This window comes from Rhagoletis zephyria, unplaced genomic scaffold (genome assembly GCF_001687245.7).
Source record: "Rhagoletis zephyria isolate East Lansing unplaced genomic scaffold, Rhagoletis_zephyria_1.1 Rzeph_scaffold_00315, whole genome shotgun sequence".
In the NCBI taxonomy this organism is placed as follows: Eukaryota; Metazoa; Arthropoda; class Insecta; order Diptera; family Tephritidae; genus Rhagoletis; species Rhagoletis zephyria.
This window is the reverse complement of record NW_016157399.1, coordinates 244112-268801: the sequence shown is the minus strand read 5'-3', so window position 1 is coordinate 268801 and position 24690 is coordinate 244112. Positions and strand designations below refer to the sequence as shown.

General features: G+C 37.2%; 1 protein-coding gene across 1 annotated transcript in view; it reads right to left on the bottom strand.

Moving 5' to 3' along the window:
- Nucleotides 1-24690, bottom strand: part of LOC108358934 (uncharacterized) — a 267395-nt gene that overhangs the window by 45169 nt on the left and 197536 nt on the right. The window lies entirely within an intron of this gene.

Genomic DNA, 24690 nt, shown 5'->3' with positions numbered 1-24690 from the left:
AATTGATAAAGTTTTAGATGTAGCCAGATGCACATATTTCTATTTAGACAATCCACAAGGGCTGTATTTTCCTTTTTCCGTTCGGCATCTGTAATTGCCGTAGTTTGGAGTTTTCCAAAGATATTATTACAATTTTTGAGCTAGTATCTTTCACAAAATAAATTGTCAATTATGGATATTTAAAAATACCACTAACTCCTAAATACAGCTACACAGAATACTTTACACTTTAAATTCCAAAAACGACTGTTGTTAAACAATGTAATGCAAATAGGTTTATATGCGCAAATCACTAATAATCAAATGCTTCCCAACCTGTTACACATTTTGCATATAAAAAAGCCAAACATTGAAATAAATTTACCTAAAGGTACATCAAAGTGGTTCAAAAAACTTTATTTTGGAAATTCATAAACGCTACCTCAAATATTTGTTATTTGTGATAAAAAAGAGAAACGTGTTTTTTTATTTTGAAAAAAAGTTTTCTTAGATGTCACGCTGGTCGGTTTTTTTAAAACGCTGATGTTCTCAATTTTTTTATTTTCTTGACATGTTAAAGTGCAGCTAAAAGTGTGGTTGTTACATATAACACTGTAATATTGGACCAAACCAACTTTTCTGAACAGACTGAGTCATAAGTAAGAAAAGTAATTTCTCCGTTTTTCGAAGTTAGCCTCCGAAATCGAGATATATGGATTCGAAGTTCGAAATTTAACCTTTAGTAAAAAATTATCTTTAATTATTGCATGTAAAAAGCAAAAAAAGTGAAAACACACCCATGGTCCGCCTATTGCTCTTATTTATATTGTATATAAATTTTTTCGTGAAAATTTATATTACAGGTGCTATAACGGGTCAAAAGTCAGATCTTCGAAAAATTTCAAACTTAATATTTCAGAAATTTTTTAACTGATTTTTAAAAACCTTCGTATTGTTGTAAAGGTGATTTAACCCCCTTTCTTTTGATATGAATATTTGTATACTTCATATAAAGAAATTTGTGAAAAAATGCATTTAAATGAAAAAATAACTTTTTTTGTATAAAAAAATATTTTAAACAAAAAAAATACTAACCGATTTTTAAAGTTGGTATCTTTGTAAAAGCGATTGAACTCCCTTTCTTATTATATGCATATCTGTATACTTCGTATATAAAAATTTGAGAAAAAACACTTAAAAGGAAAAAATACCAATTTTTCTTATAAAAAAATAAAAATTACTAATTAGTAATACAATTGAATACCGCATTTAAGTAAAACAAATAATTATAAGTGTTTAAAGCATTAATTCGTTCTTGTTCACCCACATCCCTGTTAAAAATAAAGCAAAAATTTATGTAACAGAAGTCTAAGGCATATAAAACAAGTAAGAAAGTCTAAGTTCGGGCGGAGCCGAACATTAAATACCCTTGCAAGTATTAAATATATGTTTTTCACCATTTCGAAAGATACCGCTACATGGTAAGCATGGTGTATTAATTTTGAGTAAATTAGCGTCCTTAAATTTCGAAATATTGAAATTTCAAGCATTTCTGAAATTTACCGTTATATGAAAAGCGGCCGTAATTTAGTCCAATTTCAATAATTTTCAACGTTTTGCTTTTACGTGGCAGGCACAATAACCATACCGAGTTTGGTACAAATTGGTAGAACGGTTACCGAGATACATATATGTGATCATAAGTGGGCGGTGCCACGCCCATTTTACAAAATTTTATCATAAACTTATATACATATACATATCGTAAAGAATTGTTGCAAGCATCAATTTTGAATAAATTAGCTTTAATATTTACTGATTTATCGAAGATTTTGTATTTCCTTAAATTACCGTTATATGGGATGTGGACGCAGTTATTGTCCGATTTGAAAAATTTTCGGCCATTTTGTATGCTGTAGCATATCCAACAACTGCGCCAAGTTTGGAAGAAATTGGTACAGCTGTTACCAAGGTATACACATGTAACCATAAGTGGGCGTGTCTACGCCCATTTTCCAAAAATTTACAATATTTCTATTTTTCGTCTAAAATTTATTGTAAATATCAATTTTGAGTGAATAATCTTCAGTAGTTACTAAAATATCGAAGTTTTCGTATTTCTGAAAATTACCATCATATGGAAAGTGGGCGTGGTTACAGCCCGATTTCGCCCAGTTTCAATACCAACCTATCTCGGATAAATGAAAACCTACATACCAAATTTCGTTGAGATATCTCAATTTTTGCTCGGGGTATCGTGTACACTGACGGACGGACAGACAAACATGGCTTAATCGACTTCTCTATTCCTTCTGAGCATTTATGTGTACATTTGTCTATATCTACCATTATGTGAGCAAAGTTAATATACCCTTGTGAACAAGTGCGCTCGGGAATAAATATACAAACACCATGGTGTTTGATTTTTTTACATAACAGGTTATATATGAAAATGCAAGGTAATTTTCTGTTTTATTTAAACAAAGTATTCAATTGTATTACTAATTATTAAGTTTATTGTTTAAAATATTTTTTATAAGAAAAATTTGGCATTTTTTCCTTTTAAGTGTTTTTCTCAAATTTTTAGTTACGAAGTATACAAATATGCAAATCAGAACAAAGCGGGTTTAATTGCCTATACAAAGTTGTGAATTGTTTAAAAATCGGTTGGTAATTTTCTGGTTTAAAATATTTTTTTTTTATAAAAGAAGGTTACTTTTTCTTTTAAATGTGGTTTTTCTCAAATTTTTTTATGCGAAGTATACAAATATGCATTTCAGAAGAAAAGGGTTTAATGGCCTTTACAGCGATACCAGTTTATTAAAAATCCGTTAGTATTTTTTTGTCTAAAATATTTTATTTTTATAAAAAAAATGTATTTTTATTTCCTTTTATTAACTCGGGATGTAACTATATAATATTGATGCGCCTAAAAGATGCAGCGATTCCTATTCTCAAGTTATATACATACAGTCGAATGGCAATTATAGCCGTCATCGATTCTCCAACAGTTAGCGAGTAGCGAAACGAACGAACGCAATGAGGTACAACCAAACTCGCTATCGTCTATCCGTGCTAACTAACTTTGTTGTTGCTTTCACATGCAAAATTTTTCGTTAAGCGACCGGAACTCAAACATAGCAAGCAGCGAAGTGGCGAATCGATGACGGCTTATAATAGGGAGGTTTTAGTTGTTTAAACTATAATTTTATTTCTTTAAACGTGTTTTTTTTTAATTCTTATTTACCAAGTATGCAAATATGCATATCAAAAGAGAGAGGGCTTAATCGCCTTTATAACGATACCACCCTTTTAAAAATCGGTTAGTAATTTTTTTGTAAAATTTTTTTTTTTTATAAAAAAAGGTATTTTTTCTTTAAATGTATTGTTTCTCAAATTTTTATATACGAATTATACAAATATGCATATCAGAAGAAAGGGAATTTAAGCGTCTTTACAACGATACCAATTTTTTAAAAAACTGTCAGTAATTTTTTTTGTTTAAAATATCTTTTTTTTATGAAAATCGGTACTTTTTTATTTAAATGTGTTTTTTCTAAAATTTTTATATATTAACAAAGTCGGTCGCTGTGGTGTAGTGGTAAGCAGTGCGCGCTTCCACTCCGCAGCACCTGGGTTCAAACCCTGGTCAAAGCAACATCGCAAAAAATATAGAAAAAAGGGTTTTTCTTAACAGCGGTCGTCCCTCGGCAGGCAATGGCAAACCTCCGAGTGTATTTCTGCCATGAAAAACAGCTTCTCATAAGAATACAATCTCCGTTCGGAGTCGGCGTAAAACTGTAGGTCCCTCCGCTTTGTGTGACAACATCAAGGCGCACGCCACAAATCGGAGGAGTGCTCGGCCAAACACTAACATATGTGTAAGCGCCAATCTATTATTATATTATTATCATTATTATACAAATATGCACATCGGAAGAAAGGGGGTTTAATCACATTTACAACGATATACACTTTTTTATATTCAGTTAAAATTTTTCGAAGACCTGAACTTGTAGCACCTGTAATATAAGTTTGCACAAAAACGTNAAAAAAAAAATACTAATTATAAAACGTTGATACTGAACGTTTTAAACATTGTCAAGGGTTGAAACTCGTTTCCAGTGGGTTTCTGGGGTTGCTTATTACGAATCTGATGTCAGATTTTCAAAATTCAAAATGGCGGTTAATAGTTAAAAAAAATTCAATCATTTGTTTTTAAGTTGGACGCCATTTTGGATCCACCATTTTGAATTTTGAAAATCTGACATCAGATTCAAAATCAATAAGCTCAGAAACCCACTGGAAACGAGTTTCAACCCTCGACAATGCTTAAAACGTTCAGTATCAACGTTTTAATTTTAGTATTTTTTTTTAATTAGATCACCATATGGGATCCGAAATTTTGAATTAAAAAAATTTACTTCAGATTCGTAATCGGCAACCCCAAAAACTCTCGAGTGCCGGGTTTCGAACAGATCCAATCATTAAAAAAAAATGGATCGCCATTTTGGATCCGCCATTTTGAATTTTGAAAAACTGACTTCAGATTACTAATTAGAAATCCCCGGAACCCCCTGGTAACAAGTTCCAACCCATGACAACGCGTAAATCGTTCAGTATCAACGATTTAATTTTACTAGTCTCTTATCGAGAGCATATTTTCGGGCACTAGGCCAATTCTAGCTGACCAAGACAGGTATGTAATTAAGGGAATGTTCCCCAATAATACCGCAGTAATTATATGTAAAAAACACATTTCTAGCTGCATTTTAATACGTCAAGAAAAAGTAGAAACATCAGCGTTTTATAAAAAAGTGACCAGCGCGACCTCTAAGAAAAAAAATTTTTTTTTCAAAATAAAAAATACGTCTCTCTTTTTTTATCACAAATAATAATATTCTGGAGTAGCGTTTATGAATTTCCAAAAAGAGTGTTTTTATGAACCACTCTAAGGCACATATATTATGCAGTTTATAACCAAAATATATGAGATTATTAACAAATTCCAAGAACAAAAAGCGGTGTTCCGACGCGTCCTTCGCCTTATACCGCTAAGACGCATTTTTTCACACAAGGTTGTTTCACTTTAATTGAAATCGTGAGCAAACCCTTAGTTATTGAATCATGTGTACGTACCTTCATTTAATTTTGTTCAAACTTTCAGGAATTAAAGTACAAAAACAACTAATATTTATTTTAAATAGTATTATTCAGCTTTGTACCACGATTTGTTTATTAGGAAAAATGAAAAAAAAACAACAAAGCTTAAGCGGTAGAAGTTATAGCAGCTATTTCGGAGATCACCACATTTCCTCATCAGTCTTCTTTTTCTAGACTTCAGCAGGGATCGAACCCGCGTCATCGATTTTGATTACGGATTCGTAATCAGCACAGAAAATATCTATCAAAAACAGCTTTAACATTTGCCGCACCAAATACTTTTTAACCGACTTCCAAAAAAGGAGGAGGTTATCAGTTCGTCGGAATATTTATACCCCAGCGCACTTGTGCACTAGGGTATATTAATTTTGTTCACATAACTGTTGTTTGTAACAGCTAAAACGAATCGATATAGATATAGACAAATGTATTCATAAATGCTCAGAATGAATAGAGAAGTCGATTAAGTCTGTCCGTCTGTCCGTCCGTCCGTGTACACGATAACTCGTATGTAGGTTTCCATTAATCAAAGGTAGGGTGGTATTGAAAATGGGCGGAATCGGACTGTAACCATGGCCACTTCCCATATAACGGTAATTTCCAGAAATACGAAAACTGCGATATTTTAGTAACTTCTGAAGATAATTCACTCAAAATTGATATTTACAATAATTTTCAGACGAAAAATAATAATATTGTAAATTTTTGGAAAATGAGCGTAGCCACGCCCCCTTATGGTTACATGTGTATATCTTGGTAACCACTGCGCCAATTTCTTCCAAACTTAGCACAGTGTTGGCCTTGGTACAACATACCAAATAAAAAAAAATCGAACAATAACCACGCCCACATCCCATATAACGATAATTTAGAGAAATACAAAATCTTCGATAAATCAGTAAATATTAAAGCTAATTTATTCAAAATTGATGCTTGCAACAATTCTTTAACCAGAAATACGTTTATGGTAAAATTTTGGAAAATGGGCGTGGCACCGCCCACTTATGATCAGATATATTTATATCGGTAACAGTTCTACCAATTTGTACCAAACTCTGTATTTTTATTGTGCTTACCACATAAAAGCAAAACGTTGAAAATTATTGAAGTCGGACTAAAATTAAGGCCGCTTTTCATATAACGGTAAATTTCAGAAATGCTTGAAACTGCACTATTTCGAAATTTAAGGACGCTAATTTACTCAAAATTGATACGCCCCGGCTTACCATATAGCGGTAGGTTTCGGAAAGGTGAAAAAACATATATTTAATACTTTCGCCGGGTATTTATTGTTCGGCTCCGCCCGAACTTAGATTTTCTTACTTGTTTTTTTTTTTTTATGTATGTTACCGCATAACTTTTGACCACGTCTACCGATTTCGATAATTTTTTTTGCATCGGAAAGGTAGTATCTCAGAGGTGATCCCATACTAATCTGGTTAAGATCCGATCAGTGGATCATGCGATATATATATATAAATTTCGGTTCTTTTTTGCTAGTTATATTTTTGTTGGGCTGTGTTATCAATTAAAAAAAGCAAAAATTCAGACGTCCGTTTTTTTCTACAGAAAATCTTCCTTATGTTGTCTCTAACATCCTTCGCTCCCCTATTTAGTTATAGTTTTGCAAAGTAATTCAATGACTATCATCACAGCATGTGCAGTCGACTGCGCCTTATTTTGCAACTTTGTCCTACAAAACCCAGAAAGGTTAATTTGGTCAAAAAAACGTGTCTTGCGAAAAAGTTTTAAATTGGATAACGGAGACGTTCCTCGAAAGGCCCTAAAGTTCAGCATTTTCATGCAATTTTTCACAAAGTGGTCAAAATTGCCCATAAGTCAGTGGGAAATTTAGTATATTTTTATGGCACTTGATGGAGTTTTGTCCCACGATGTCAAAAATAGCTATAGTATTGTAAACCTGCCCATCTTTTAAAGTTATTGAGGTTTTGTCGGGAATAAGCCGTGAGGCCTTTTGAAAAATTTAACATGGCGTCTCAAATATGGCATCTAAACTAACCGTAAATTTAAGTGTGCTTTACAAATTTTGTGCCACCGGAGAACCCAACACTATAAGAGAAAAGTTCCCTACAACTTTGGCATTTTAATGGGCTACGCATTTTATCAGAAATCGTTGAAAAATAGCGTGACAATGCTAAAATTTTTCGCACTTTTTACTTTTACTTACAATAAAAAAAATATTTTTTTTTTTATAATTTGTATATAAAAATGTGGAAAACAAATTTGTGTGCAACCGCTTTTTACGAAAAATGCAAAATCGCAAAAAGCCAAAAAAACCTAAAATCCAAGTTGGGGGAATGTTCTGGTATGAAGTTAAGGGATCCTTGATCTACGAGTCAAATAGAAGTAAACTGCATTAAAAGTTCGCTTTACTACATCAAGTGCAATTAAAATATAATAAGTTTTCCACTGACTTATAGGCAATTTTGACCGCTTTATGCAAAATTGCATGAAAATGCACGTCTTTCCGTTGTCCGATTTTAATTTTTCGCAGGGCACGTTTTTATGACTAAAGGAACATTTCTAAGGGAGTTTTGCTTTGTAGCTATACAACAAATTTTCAGCTTTTATTGTTTGTAACTGTTTGTTTTTTTTTTGAATTTTTTTTTTAATATTTGAATTTTCCTCCGTCCGATACGTCCGGCCATGCCGGAAGCTGAAGATGTTTGACAGGAGTGACTTTTCTCTGCTATGGTCCAGGGAACAGCGGTGAAGGCAAGAACCCAGCCCAGCCGACATGACTAGCTGCAGTGCACCCCTTTTGTGGCATGCCGCTTGCATTCACTGCTGCACCCAATGTTCACGTACCAGACCTCTTGGTCAGCAACCGAAGGCTTCTCCGAGACTTTACGTCACGTCCTCTGGAGTTTTGTATTCACCCGGTGAGGCAGTGCTAAGCGCACTTAGTTTTTTGTAGTTTGACTGTTTTTCTGCAACTTTGTTCAGTGGTCCGATATGTCGGCACGAGAATTGGGGAAAAATTTGTCCGCTAAGTGGGGTTTAGTATAAATAGATTTTCGTTTGTAGTATTCTTTTGCCAAATATTTTTTTTGTAGTTTTTTTTTAGGGGGGCGGGGGGGGGGCCCTTGAAACAAATACAAAATTTCTTTCGGACCCCAGCTCACTCAATAGGCCTGCGCTGGCGCTCCTGAACGCCTACGTATCGCGATGGAGTGGGCTGGGACTCCAACCAGCGCTCACTATCGGGGTCTCAGTCATCCCACATGTCTCAGGGAGCATACGTGACTGCCCTTTGCTGCATTGCGGTGGGAGTACTGAGACCGAAGAATAAATCAGCAAGTGAATGAGGCGAAGCCCAGTTCACCCTTCAAGTCTGGAGGGCATTCCATAATGCCGGCTTTTCATTGCGGTTGGGTGGGCTGGGCCAAATTATGTTTACATTCCTTTCTTTGTTGTGTCGTACTTAACCCTCTAACCGGTAAGAGTGCCTCAAGGCAAGGATCACAAAAATCACCGTTTGCATATGAAGATGTAATTTTTCATTACGCAAGTTAGTTCAACGCTGTTGATCATATGTTTGATGACATTTCTTTCTCAAAAATTAGAATGCAATCCGACGGGCCGTTTGTCCTCTGTAATCCGTTTTTTGCGAACAGGTGGAGGAGAAGGTCATGTTTTCGTATTAAAAAATTTCTGATTTTCAGCATCGAAAATTTTTATTTTGGAGACGTTTTTTAACTCAAGAATTTTATTCCCGTAAATTTTTAGTCATAAGCTTCACGATTTTATATCTACGGTGTTGAAAATAGTTGGATTTTATGTTCTATAGCAAAAAATGTAAGTGTGCCTCAAGGCACTCTTGTCGTTCGGCGCGAATTTTTTTACGCGTCGCATTTTTCTGTTGCGTTTTAGTTATGGTGCTTTTTACCGGTAAGGGAAATACTTTTTATAAATTTTTCACCTTGTTCAACTATGTAGTCGAATGTGCAGGGTGCACAATAAAAGGAGGAGTTGCTTGGTTTGTACAAGTTCAAATGGGTGGGTTTTATTTTTAGTATCGTTTGTACACTAAAGATATTTTACAAAAGAGATGAATTCAGTTGAAATATTATCGAGGATGATTACACGGAGTGATGTATGTAGGCTGAGTTTAGCAAATTCCAAGGCTTAAAACAAAATGCGTGTTATCGCTACGGCAGCTGTAAGGCGAGTGGCCAACCCTGTCGTGGTTATTTCAGGCGCAGGTTGCCAGTCACCTTCCAGCGTTGCCACGTATCGCAACTGCTGGGGGTGAGCGTTATTCGGAGAAATCTATGAGGTTCATGTCTTCGACACACCTGTTTTTCATAAAGTGTCTAAATAACAATATATGCAAATCGTTCCATATATTGATGTCGCGTGAGAAGTTGTCGAAGTTATCAGCCGAAGAAATTCTTAAATTTATGGATTCTGTGGAGACAAGTAGTATAGCTGAAGCTACCGGTCCAGCAGTTGTACCAACCAATGGTGGTTTGATTGGAAGTAAGAGTTTCTCTCACATCTTTGGAAAATTGATTTTACGTACTGATCGTATGGATTTTTTATTGCAGACATTGAATAAATAAACAGAGATTCTGCTGAACTCAGCAAAGTCATCTGGCGCAAAACAAACCTCAAACTTCATATAAATGAGGTGGCATTTCGTGGCTTACCTGAGCACACAAAAACGCTCTCAAGACCGGCGCAATTATTTCTATATTTTTCCCCTAAAGAAATAATTGAAATGATTGTTTAAGAGACGAACCGGTATGCTCTAACTTAATCAGGATATAAACTTGAGATTCAATGTGAATGTCGATGATATCTGCCAGTAAATCGGCATTCATTTATACATGTCGGTTTATCGCTCCCCGAATTTAGAGAGCTAGTTAATGAAGAATGCATTCGAATCCATTCGCATCCATTCGCAAAACGATGCCATTGAAACGGTTTGAAGTCATAAAAAGATTCCCGTCGTTCCGAGATGGGGATGGACGCAATGACTGCCGTTTTTATCATTTCATTGATACCTGAACTCCGTGAACAGATCGCTGCTGGTCTTGTGAGCTACACTCAAACGCGTTCGGTTGGTGGCCCATCTTCAACAAGTCAACCTTCTACTCCACAAGATGAATCGCAACCTGCTGCTCTGAGTGTTGGCAGAAAATCTGTAAATCATGTTGATGGCGTTCGTTTCAATGGTAACAATCAACTTCCTAAATGGCTCGAGAAAGTGGCAAAAAATGGTGCAAACTCAATGTATTTGCGAAGTATGCAATTTATATTTATTTGATCTCGGCAAAAAATTTCTTTTTGGAATAGCACTCAAAAAAGTAACACGTTTTTCTAGATTCCATTGCACTGCTAAACTTTTTGGAATAAAACCGTTGGTACTTAATAAAATTTCTATCTGTTCATGTTTTTTGCTTTAACCGATATGAGTGCCTGGAGGCACTGTTTGGTTTATCTCACCTGGAAGTCAAACGAAGCGACAAAATGGTATGCCAGAAAAAAATTCCCAACATATTTTTGCGGCATCATTACGCTTAATAAATGACTAGACGAAATTAGTTACTAGTTNTAGGAAACATATTCCTAAGACATGTTTTTGCGGCATCATTACGCTTAATAAATGACTTGACGAAATTAGTTACTAGTCCCAATTTGACATGTAGTGGCGGAATTAGGATTTTATCGCGACTCACTAGCGGACTATTGATAATGTTTGCATTTCCAACAGTATATTCGTCTCGCAGTGGCCAATTTTCGGCGNCAGCTTCAATTTTAGCATATGATAGTTTAGGAAACATATTCCTAAGACATGTTTTTGCGGCATCATTACGCTTAATAAATGACTTGACGAAATTAGTTACTAGTCCCAATTTGACATGTAGTGGCGGAATTAGGATTTTATCGCGACTCACTAGCGGACTATTGATAATGTTTGCATTTCCAACAGTATATTCGTCTCGCAGTGGCCAATCTTTTTTGTTGTATTGGCCTTCGGCATACCTCGTGTCCCATAAACAAATAAAGCACATATTCCTTGGCCATCCAGATGGTGGCAATCCCATGACAGTGGCTACTACTTTCATGTCTGCACATATTCTCCACTGGAGTTTCTCACATTGGATGNATTCCTTGGCCATCCAGATGGTGGCAATCCCATGACAGTGGCTACTACTTTCATGTCTGCACATATTCTCCACTGGAATTGCTCATATTGGATATAATTTAGAAGGACTTTTAAGTTATTGTACGTTTCAACCTTATCTGTATTGTACGCTAATGGAACGGGTGGTTTGCTTTTGTCTTTATATAACAAGACTGCTTTTAAACTGGCTTTATTTGAGCCTATGAAGAGGCGCCAATCGGGGGGATCGTGAGTTATATTGATCTCGTTCATTAAGCCGGTGATATCATGACAATAGGTGAAAGTATTAGCGTCTTTTACCGTAAAAAATTGTTTTATAGATGTTTGCCTTTTACGATAGCCCGACGTTCTAACATCTTGTGCCAAGTGGTTTCCACTCTTAAAAAATTTGGCGAACTCTTCTGCTTGCACTAGTTTTCTCACGAATCCATCTAACTGTCCTTGTGTAATAAGCCTTACAAATGCAGTAGCTTCAGAAGGAACATATGTTTCATCGAATTCGTCGGTTATATTTATGAATCTTCCATACACAGTTGACTGATGAGGGCTTCTTCGTTCCGGTGCTGGGATATTCTCGCTATGTGGTCTTGGTAACCGCACATACAAACTTTCAACGCACTCTCTTTCGCGACGTTTTATTCGGTTGTCGCCAGCATGATAGTTTAAACATACATGACATGTATCACTGTTATGTACATCTAATATAAACGTAAAAATCTTGATGAAGTCTACTCATATAAACATTGCTGTCACTATGTAATTACCTGGCTTATACCAAATTGCAGGAACACCAAACATCAATTTATCAATTTCTTTTTCCGCCATTTTTGTAAACGGTTGCAACAGATCCTACATATCTTGCTCGGAACCCAAGACTCAGCTTTTATAAGTGGTTGGTCAAAATATTGTTTATAGAGAGATTCAACAATTGGAGTTATATTTAACAAACTTGTTTTTATATTAAATTTTCCACAAATAAAACAAAAGTTCGATTGCAGTTTTGCTGCACAGTCTTGAGCGGACATTTTTTAATCCAAGAGAACTATTACTATATTTTTTTAGACATGATACGCTTTTGATTTGATATTTATTTGACATTTATTTATATTTATATATGATGATCATTAGGTAAGCACAGTGCACATAAATACTGATAAGAATTGAAAATTATAAAAACACCATCTGTTTTGACCTTTGCACAACAAGTTATATACAAAATTAAAGCAAGTTTACTATTTTATTTAAATAAGGTATTCAATTGTATTACTAATTAGTAATTTTTTTGTTTAAAATATTTTTTATATGAAAAAATTGGTATTTTTTACTTTTAAGTGTTTTTTCTAAAACTGCTCCCAATGGCCCTAGGGACTTTGCTTCTATCGGACGCAATCTGACACAAGCCACTTTGAATAACCGACCAAATTTCACCACTAATATTGTCATTAAGCCGCAGGATTGGAAGGTATCCTATGACGGCACGTGTAGCGTCTCGGTTTTTCTCTTCAAACTAAACACTTATGTAAGCGCACACAATGTACAGATGAGCAGGTGATGGAAAGCTTCCGCCTTTTTTTTTGTCAGGGCGAGCTGAGGAATGGTATTGGTTGTTCACTAGGCAGAACCCAGATGCGACATATCCCTTCTTGTGCTACTCTATCAGGCGGGAATTCGGCACCTTATAGAGTTACCATGAGATCACGATGGAGATCTCAATGCGTCGTCAAAAGGGTAACGAATCGTATGATACATTTCATACGGAGATATTAGCCTTGAACGCTAGACTAAGGGAGCTGATGTCGGAGAACCTGTTGATGGACATACTGAAGAGGAATGTCAACAGCAGCCTGAAGTTGGTGCTTTTTAATGCTGGTGCACAAACCCTACATGACCTACGTGACTTTGCTAGGAAAGGAGAACAGATCATGAAGGAAACCAGGAGCCAGGTACCGAACTATTCAGGAGGGAATGTCAACAACGCGTAGGGATGTCGCATGCCAGACTCAATTCACAGTTAGTTTAGAGCAAAGAGAACAGGATTATTAACGGATAAGGGCGGATATTTTCGAAGAAGAATCAAAACTTGTAGTTTCCGAAAATATTCTACTGTGTAGGAAAATATATTCTAGCCGAGTATATATGCGAAAACTTTTGTAAAGTACAAAAATTCTTATAACGCCAGACGAACGACCGCTAGCGAAGATTAAAATACAAGATAGTTTCGTTGTTGGTTTACTGGATTCCGTAGCACATGTCTTCATTCTTGGAAACAGATGTGAATAATTCCTAAAAAGAAACAATTTAAAATATCATTCTTCGCGCGCGTTTGTTTACACGGCTGGCGAAAATCAGCAGAAAATACTCTGCTCGATATCTTTACCGGTCACTTTTAAAAACATCACGAGGACTATTCGCTTTTATCTTGCACCGTCATTAATCCAAGAGGCATACCTGGGAGTTGATTTCTGGAAGCTATTTGCGTTAACTCCCGATGCATTTCCAACCGTTTCTAATAATTCCAAATGAAGATGAGCCAAACTTCCATTAGCTCACACCAGATCAGAATATAGCATTGCAGGAAGTTGTCCAGGAGTTGCCTTCGTTTGAAAAGCTAGCACTAGGTCAAACCAGCTTAGTGACTCACCATATGGACACGGGTGATGCAGTGCCCATTAACAGTAAGCATTTTCCTCTTTCACCACCGAGGCAAGCAAGCTTATAGCGAAATTGAAAGGCTACTCAAGATGGGAGTGATTGAGGAATCGAATTCACCATGGTGTAGTACAGTGGTACTAGTCCGGAAACCAAGCAAAGTCAGGCTGTGCATTGATTCCAGGAAGGTGAACGCAGTCACCAAGAAGGACTTGTATCTATTGCCCCATATTAATGGGCTGCTGAGCAGGTTAAAGGATACATACTTTATAACTGGCATTGATTTGAAGGAAGCTTTCTTCCGAATAAAATTAACGGAATCGCCTAAGGAAAAGACGGCATTTGCGGTTCCAGGAAAGCCAGCGTACCACTTTGAAGTAATGCCCTTTGGCCTGTGCAACGGACCACAAACAATGAGTCGGCTGGTGATTAAGGCTATTCCTTCACGATTGCGGGAGAACAACTTCGTCTTCCTGGATGATCTGATGGTGTGCAGCACAAACTCAAATTGCTGAAGGAAGTGGCGAAATGCTTATGGGAAGCGGGACTTACAATCAACGTGAAGAAGAGCAAGTTCTGCCAGAAGGAAATTCGGTATCTCGGGTATTTGATAGGGAATAGTTGTTTGAAAGTAGACCCAGGCAAAATAGAAGCTATAAAGGATTTTCCGATTCCCAAGTCCCCTCGTCAGTTTAGTAGGTTTATAGGAATGGCAAATTGGTACAGGTCGTTTATTACCAATTTTGCAGATTTGGCGCGTCCAATGACAGATTGCCTTCGAAAGTCACCTGGTTCATTTAAATTAACTCCTGAGGCAGTTGAAGATTTTGGAAAGCTTAAATTTGCACTCTGTTCAGCGCCTGTCCTGGCACATCTAAAGTAGGGTTAGGAGACGTGTTATTCCAGCTCGATGAGGAAGGGGCAGAGCATCCCATAGCTTTTGTATCGAAGAAGCTTAATAATGCTCAGCGGAATTATCACCGAGCTGGAATGCCTTGCCGCAATAGTTAGGGTCAAGCGTTTCAGACTATATATTGAAGGATTGACTTTCCGAATAATAACTGACCATTCAAGTCTCAAGTGGCTCATGACATAAAAAGACTTGAGCGGTAGGCTGGCAAGATGGTCGCTTCTATTGCAAAGATACAACTTTAGGATGGATCATCGCAAAGGTTCTTTGAATGTTGTGCCGGACACTCTTTCGCGTTTTGACGTAGACGAACTCTATTCTACCCCACCTCCACAAATTGACTTGACATCACTGGAATTCGACGGTGTAGAGCTTCGCGAAACAATTGAAAACAATCACGAAGGGCTACACGATCTACGCTTAGTCGACAATAGAGTTTACAAAAGGGTAATGTTTCGAAGAGGTGTGGAAGAGGAGGAGGAGTCGCCATGGCGTTTGTGGTTACTGGAAGGGCTGACGGAGCTCGCAATCAAATGCTCACACGATTCCAATGCTAGTTACCATGGAGGTTGGAAAAAGACTTTAGAGGGTGTTCGGCAGAAATATTTTTGGCCGCGAATGGCAAAAGACATACGCCTTTATGTGGATGGATCGATGCGAAACCTGTAAAGCCGTGAAATCCACCAATCAAGTGTCCAGACCAACTATGGGCAATGCCTTCGTATCCGAGAGACCATTCCAGCATCTTTATTGGGATTTCTTATATCCATATCCAGGATCAAAGCGAAGAAACCAGTTTATTTTCATAGGGCTAGACCATTTTTTCAAATACGTATTTTTGAAGGCGATGCAAAACGCGACGTCGGCAAATGTAATTAGCTTCTTTAGTACAGAGATTTTTCCAGCTTTCGGGGTCCCTCAATCCGTCCATAGTAATAACGGGAAGCAATTCATTTCGAAGGAGACGCATCAGTTTTTTGAAAACTACGGGGTTGTTCACATTAAGACGGGGTTATACTCACCGCAGGCTAACGCCTCTGAACGAGTGAACAGAGAGATTACTTCCAAAGCTAGAATAGTCCTGAAGTACGAGCAAGACCACATGGACTGGGACAAACATATTCCCGAAATTCTGTCGGTTTTAAGAAGCGATTACCATACGTCGATACAGAGCTCGCCATACTTCGCGTTATCTGGACAAAATATGATACAACATGCGTCAGCCTATAGCATACTTGAGGAACTTGGTAGCCTAAGACAAGACGAAGTCCAGATTACAAGCAGAGCTGACAATCTAGCAAACATTCGCGAACACGTACGCAAGAACCTTGAGCAAGCGCAAGATAGAGCAGCCAACACGTACAACAAACGTAAGAGAGTTGTGAATTACCGGGAAGGACAAGAAGTGTTACGTGGGTGAGACTTCCGGTGAAAGCGAGGTGGCGCACAGGCATGGTAGCGAACCCGGTCTAGCTCGTTGGAATGGGGGGGTCTTTACCACCTGCCTTACCTACACCCACATTAACAAAATTTTTTTTTTAATCATGCCTGATTACTGTAGAAAAAGAAAAAAAGTCGAAGCACAGGAGATGAAGGAAAAATACACAGCATGAAGTCCCGTCCTGTCAGGTGGAGTCGTCCCTCCCCTTCTACGTGCAACATACGCGTATCCATGGGCGTTGCTGCGACTCCCGCTACCTAGCAACACCCCCTAAGCCTGACAAAGTCCGTCGGTCACTAGTTCATACGTCAATNTTTTTTTTTCAATTAACACTTATATGTATGTGTACTTATAACTTTAATTTTTAGCTTCACACGATCTAACTCGCGACACCTTTTACTGCACCGTAACTTTGATTCTAAACTTCTCAGACTTTCTTTGTGTCATTTTATTGGGTACGACATGGCCGAGGATGTCACTCATGCCTCACCTACTCAATCTCCGATCGCCCGATTTAATCACTCATCTTTCTCAACTTTCCAAACCTATACATACGCGTACTCGCCACTGCTTTACCAAACCGCCGGGTTAGCACGGTTTCGCACCTTAGCCTGCCTGCTGTGTTAGCTTTAAAAGGGTGGCTACTTTCACTTCCTTTTACCCACGCACTCAAACACACACACACACTCAAACACACCTACCAAGCAACAGCTTGCGTTACAGAAGTATTCCGGAAAAACTTCACTCTTAGCAATTTTAAGCAAGGCATAAGTGCTAAATTCTTGCCTAAATATATCAAGTGTCGTGTTCTGCGAAAAGTAGGCAATGCTTTGTACGACTTAGAGGACTTGAAGGGCAAATCGATGGGTAGGTTCCATGCATCTGACATCCGGCCATGACACTGTCATCTGTCACGAAGAGCTATCCGAAGTAAAGCATTTTTTCCCCCAAATTTAATAATCACGTTTTTTCTCAAATTTTTATATATACACGTTTTTCAAATATTAAACTTAGCGATAGGGTAAAACCTTGACCGCCCGCAGACTGCCCGGGGTCCAACTTTGCATGGCTTTTCCTCGAAGCTAAATCATGTAGAGCTGTAACTCGCGTATGTAACTCTTCCCTATCCATCATTCCTCTACTGGTAAGGAATATACGTCATTCTCTACTACTCATTAGCAGTAGTGAACAAGGCGGCAAATTCAGATATAAATTCGCCCTGGTAAAGAATTGGGACAGAGACGAGCTACTGGACTAGCGGAGCGGCCGTACTGTGAAGACCGACTAAGTTCGACAATTGGGGGGTGGCTAACTCTAGCCAACGAATGGAAATAGAAGATCTTGTTTTTCTCTTACTGTTGTTTTCGCTGGGCGCTTTGGCGGTCGGGGAAAAACCGCCCAGTATCCTCCCCGAGCATCTATATTCATAGGACGTTCACGCGCGCTCCCACCGGGAGTCGTGATTTGCCTGACAATCCCCCCTCCCATTAGGATTGTCTTTTAGGAGTTTTGACGAGTTCTCCTTATCAAAATGTCTAATTCATTTCGGAGTTTGACGAGTTCTCCTTCAAGAAAATGTCTCGGACTTAAGCATTTCGAAAAGAACGCTAATTCAACCCACACTTAGTTACACAACCGGGATTGAGTTTCCGAGTCGAACATGCTGGGAAAACTCTGACCTAGTTTTTATTTTATTTTTTTCTTTCTCTACCAGAATTACGAAAACCACCCTGACTTACTGAAACCCCTGATTGAACCTTTTAAACCATTAAATTCACTGTTTTACAAATCCAGAATGTTAGGAATTTGACGAAATCGAAATGCCACGGGGTTGTAATTCCTTGCCCGGCTTAATACTTTTTTGAGACTCTATATCTCAGGGGTGAGTCGTGCCCCCCGTTCTTGTGATTTTACCACCTAATTCTCTTGTCGGACGCCTTGCGAACCCTTTTTCCTGTTCGCTTCTGTGACGAGTCGTGAAGTAAAGCAGGTTTGTTATGGGTTACTGTTCGCCACACAAAATATAAATACTTTATTCTTCGGCGTATAGCGCACCCAGTAGCGTGCCAGAAATTTCGGCATCTAATAATTTTTCTGGAGTGTACGGCAACGCTAAAATTGCATGGAAAGTCTGCCATTTTGACGATAGCTACGTTTCCTTGTGGATAGTTGTCACAGATTGTCACTAGTTCCTGTAGGTTTGCTTGGTTACTTTTTTTTTTGGTAATAGAAGCTTTCCAGCGGAGGCTAGTGATACTTGTGACAATTGTCTGTAACTGCCCGTCCTCACAGGATGGAGTGTATATCTTTACACATATCGCACACCGTCTTCAAAAGAGTCAGAACTCAAAATTTAGCATTTTTGAAATTATGCGCTAAAAATATACACAGACCTTTTATTTACCTTTCAGCAAAAACTGGAGCAAATCTTTGTTATAATTTGTTTAAAAAACCTAAGATAAGTCGTGCTTGCCCATATGATTAACATGTGCTACGAAATAGTTTTTCGCATTTTCTGACGAACGTATTATTTTGAGTTGTGACTCTTTTGAAGACGGTGGGCGATATGTTTGAATATAGAGAGTAATACATGTCAGGGCTTGTATCTTGGCATCTATTGAGTAACTTGGTAGTTTGACAGCTACGGTTTCCTTTGCACGAAATCTTTCGGGCGGCAACCGTGTCCATATTTTGGATATACGGCCTATGCAACAAACCAAACACGCTAGTGCGAAAGCTCTATTTTTGTGTGTTGCTCAAATTGTCAAAATTTGCATCTATTTTATAAATCGCAAGTGATGTACGTTTTCTGTGGTTTTATCAGCTTCCATTTTGATTTTAACTCTTTATTACCGCCAACAATATTATGCGTAGATAATATTTACAAACTGTCAAATTTTACCTAGCCCCATGAGCTAGAAAAAATTCTGACGAGAAAGGTAGAATTTTTATCCTTATCCAATTTCTTTTTTTTTATCAAATGACAAGGCCTATAAAAGCAAAAGTTGAGTTGTTTTCCATTTAAACACTTATATTATGCACTTTGATGTCAAATAGCCTATTTCCTAAATTTTAAATTTTTTTTGCGATTAAGTCCGGCAAAAATACGTTTCGAAGCCATCTTAAAAATGCAATATCAAGATATAAAAGCCGCACAAATATTGCCCTGATATAACTGATAGAACGCATATCTATCAACGAAATGATAGTTGGTCAGCAATAACTGTATCCTGTGAAGACGGCCAGTGAAGAAGCAAAGGGCTGCTCATGGTCATGGTAACCCCGGACAGCCTACAACATGATTTTTTTTGACATTCCTCCTTGCACTGCGGCAAGTTGCAGTTGGAAGAGTAACGGAACTAGTCCAAATGGCGCAGTGCCCGTTATTCTTCCAAATGAAATATTTCCGCAGTGCAAGGGTATAAAAACCTGCTTGCAACCCCATAGTCAGCCATTTGTACAAGAGTTTGATACACGGAAATATTCGGAACGGCTGAGCAAGTGGAACATAAAAAAAGTACTGAAGTGCGCGTGTGACTTGTATTAAATATAAAGAAAAGAAAAATATAAATTTTTTTTTTTTGTGAAATCTCGGCGCGAGTGAGTACGTAAAACCCTCCCCAACATTTGCATCACAATTCCGCAGGTGAGTGAGTGTGCGCTAGGGCGTCGAGTCAACGTTGCGAACGTTGATCCACTTGACGATGAGGTGCTCTGAATTGCAACGTTCGGAGTATGGGCGGTTGCATAAAAATCTAGAACCCTCTTGATTTTCTTTGCAAGTGGTGCAACTCGGCGCGACGTTAAGGCTTACAGCCCACTTGTATACACTAGTTTTGTAGTTGTTGCTGTTTGCATGCTATTCTCATTATTATATACTAACCACTGTCTTTCACCTTCAGCAGCGCGGCACATCAGTGACCGCCTGAGGAGTGGCAACACAGCGGCCGCCTAAAGGAGCGGCACCAAACAACCGCACAAAGAGCGGTAACCAGCGACCGCCCAAAGAGCGGCACCAAACAACCGCCTAACGGAGCGGCACCAACGACCGCCCAGGAGCGGCATCAAACAACCGCACAAAGAGCGGCACCAGCGCAACCGCCTAAGGAGCGACAACCCAGCAACCGCGGAAGCGGCTATCAGCACCCGGGTCAGCACAAGCGACCGCCCAAGGAGCGGCACCAACAACAACAACATCAACAACCGGGGAAAGTACCCGGGTCAACCAGCAACCGACAGAGTGGCAACTCAGCGACGACAATAGCAACTACCAGCGATTACAACCACCAGCAGGACAACAACAAACCGGCTGCAACAACAACAGCAGGCCCCACCAAGTCTTGCTGCAACAAGGGGTGAGTCCTTCGGGCCTAATATATATACACTTAAATTTATATATGTATGCTAAATAAGAAAAAGAAAAATTATTAAATGGACTTAGAAAAAAAATATATATATAATGATAATAATTAAATAAAAAAATCAATAAATGTAGGCAAATAAAAAAAAAAAATGTATATGCACATATATACAGTGGCGGATTTAAATATTTGCCGCCCCTAGGCAATTCATAACTTGCCGCCCTTTTTTCACGAAAAAAAAAAATATATATATATATCAAATATGATTGTTATTGTCAGTGCTTTATTACAATATAGTTCGTTAATAATGAAATACATAACGGAATTAACAAATTCGACATCAGCATGGATAAGGTATTCAACAAAAACCCTCTTTCAAACACTTCTTTTTCACAGTTCTTTACGTCTTGATTTTTCAGCTGCGAATTCGCGGATAATATCTTCACAATCGATAGATAGAAACAAATCTGACTCTATAGTCAGCAACGCAAGAGCATTCAGTTTGTTTTCGCTCAGTGAAGATCTGAGATAGTTTTTCACGCGTTTTAAAACTGCACTGAAATGCTTTAGAGGTTTGGACAAGTAGAATCCAATTATCAGGACATTGAAGTAGCGCTATGCGAGTATACAAAATAAAATCGCTCATCCGGAAGATTTTTTGACCTCGCGCAAGACAAACAGAAGACCATACACAGATACACTGCCTAATTTGACATACGACGGAAGCTGACCTTCAGATTATTCACGTTATGATACACTTATGAAAAACTGGTGGGCTTGGAATCAAGAATTTTCTCGAAAATGCACGCTCGTTTTTCGGCAGTGTTGTCAAGTGTGGTAACCTTTTAGATGATTCTCGTTCTCGGGGCAGCGTGTCGGCTGTTTCTTTGCGTCACGCGCAGGCGCGCCGTCAGGTTTCTAAGCCGCGTGAATGAAAGTTAAATGGAAATTTCAACGACTGCTATACTAAGGAAAAATTCGCAGCGTAATTCTAATTTTGAATTGTATTGAATGAGATGAATCATTAATAATATTTTACAGACACAAACACAATTTCAAGTGCAGCTGAATCCAAATAAATTTTTTTCTTTTAATTTAGCTGTCTTAAATTTTGCCGCCCCTTAATTCTGCCGCCCTAGGCTTCAGCCTATGTTGCCTGTACGATAAATCCGCCACTGCATATATAAGTATGCACGCATAGGTACATACCTATATATGCAATATACACGGAATAAGAGTTAGGTACAAAATGGATGCAACAAAGTGCGATTGAATTTGACGTTGCTCTCAGAAGAATTATCTTATTAAGTCAAGTTGAAAATGTTTATGAATTTCGGATCGGATATTTCTTTTGAATAATAGTATCTTAAAAGAGAGCCTACACGAGTTGTCAATCACACTCTGTTTAATGCCCTTGGTATATACATATATCATATAAGTAAATACATATATACTCATGTATACATGCATGTCCATACATATAGATTGGCGCTTACACATATGTTAGTGTTTGGCCGAGCTTCTCCTCCGACTTGTGGCATGCGCCTTGATGTTGTCACACAAAGCGGAGGGACCTACAGTTTTACGCCGGCTCCGAACGGCGATTGTAGTTTTATGAGAAGCTGTTTTTCATGGCAGAAATACACTCTTAGGTTTGCTATTGCCTGCCGAGGGACGACCGCTGTTAAGAAAAAACCTTTTTTTATATTTTTGCGATGTTGCTTTGACCAGGGCTTGAACCCAGGTGCTGATGAGTGAAAGCGCGCACTGCTTACCACTACACCACAGCGGCCGACTGTACATATATGCATGTATATACATAGTTATATATGTGAAATAAAACGAAGTAAAGATTTAGGCTAACGAAGGAAAATACATATACGTTTACAGAAATAAACAAAAGAAATTTAAATTTAGTCAAATTAGGCTACGTAAATTGAATCAAGTTAAATAATAAAATAAACATCAATCTACTGAAATTGAAACAACTTAACTTCAAATAATATCAAGCCCTAAGTTATCTTAAATTAAATACCAATAAATTCAATCAATAAATTCCTTTAAATAAAATGGAAATTAAATAAGCTTAAATTAAATTAAATTAAATTGATCTAAATTAAAATAAAATAAGATAAACTACCATTTAGTAGAACTTTTAAATAAACTAAGTTTACGTAGCTAAAATAACCTGATATAACGTAAAATGAAAGTATAAATTTAATAAAAATTCTACTAAAATAATGGGGAAATTTCATACAATGAAAATAATATATAGATTAACTATTACCTAAGATTTAATAAAAATTTAAATAATATAAATTTAAATTCATAACCATTTATAAATATAATAAAAGAAAAATAGCCACTATATAACTAAAGACTTAACATGATAATAATAACTAGAGTGCCAGGTACTGTCGAAATTCGACAGTTTTTTTAGTTTTAGAAGCCTTGGAGAGGTTTTCTAACTTAACATGTTGCAAAACTTATACGGTACAAATTAACTAACCGGAAAATCTTCTGATAAAACGTAACTAAATTTTTTTTTTATCTGAGAAGGTCTTTGGAGGATTTCGGCAGGACTTGGAATTGACCCGATACATACAAGTTTATCGATAAATTTCAATGATTTGATACATATCGATAGTTCTATGAATTTCAAGAACATTAAAATTCGATAACTCATCAAAATTCGTTAACTCGACTAATTTCGTTGACTGTGAAATTCGATGGCTTGATAAATTTCGATAACTCAAATATGTAAAAACTTAGGATACCTTTATAAATTTTTACTTTTGACATCTCCACATTTTTCGAAACTATCTAAACAATTTTGATAACTCGTTACACTCTTCTTCGCTTCGTTGAACCAACAAATTTCAGTAGATCAATAATTATCGATAACTCTGTAAGTTGAAAGAACTCCATGCATTACGACACCTCGATAAATTTCGTTAAGTCTATAAATAATGATAATTCAATAAATATCGATAACTTGATACATTTCTTTAACTTGACAAATTTCGTTAATCCCACACGTTTTTATAGCTCGATAACTATCCGTAAATTTGGACAACTAAGTTTCTGTGTCTATAAATTTCGACAACTCAGTAAACATTGATCAGTTGGAATAATTCGATACGTTGCGATTATAAACTTCGATGATTCGATAAATTTCAGTAACCTTTATGGCTGATTTTATTTCGATTCTTATCGGAAAATTTCAATTGTGTTAACCTAATTCTTATGTATTTCTCATTGTCTCCATTTTCGCCTTTATCTGAATTTTCGTCTTTACCTTCACTTTTGCCTTTTTTTTGTCTTCATCGTTATCCCTTGTTTCTTCATCTTCATATTTATCTTTATTTCAAAGTTTAATTTCAAATACGAAGTAAAACAAAATGCGAAACAGCTTAAATTGAACAGGTTGCAAACCAACCATACACAAATATGGAAATTTTTAAACGACGATTTTCAACCAATTTCGAAACTGTAAAAACTGTCCTCATCTACAGAAAATTACCTTTCCAACGGTGATTTTGGTTTTGAAATCGGTAACTTTACCTTGGTCTTCCTCTTTGTTTTTATCTTTCACATCTTTGTTTATATCCTTTTCTTTATCTATTCACGTAGATGAGATGAGGTACGATAACGTGATAAGATGTGACGTGATTTTATATGATGTGATGAGATGTCATGTCATGTGTTGTCATATCCTCTGATGTAATGTTATATGATGTCATACCATATGATGTCATATTATGTGATGCCACGTTCTGTAATGCCATGTCATATCATGTGATGTCAAGTCATGTCATGCCATATAATGTGAGGTCATATCATATAATATCATGTCACGTGATATCGTGTGATGTGATGTCATATTATGTGATGTAATATCATATTATGTGATGTAATATCATATTATGTGATGTAATATCATGTGATGTCTCTTCACATCATGTGATAAAATGTGATGTGATGTCATGTAGTGTGATCACATTCCATGTTCCGATTAGTATATCGATAACCC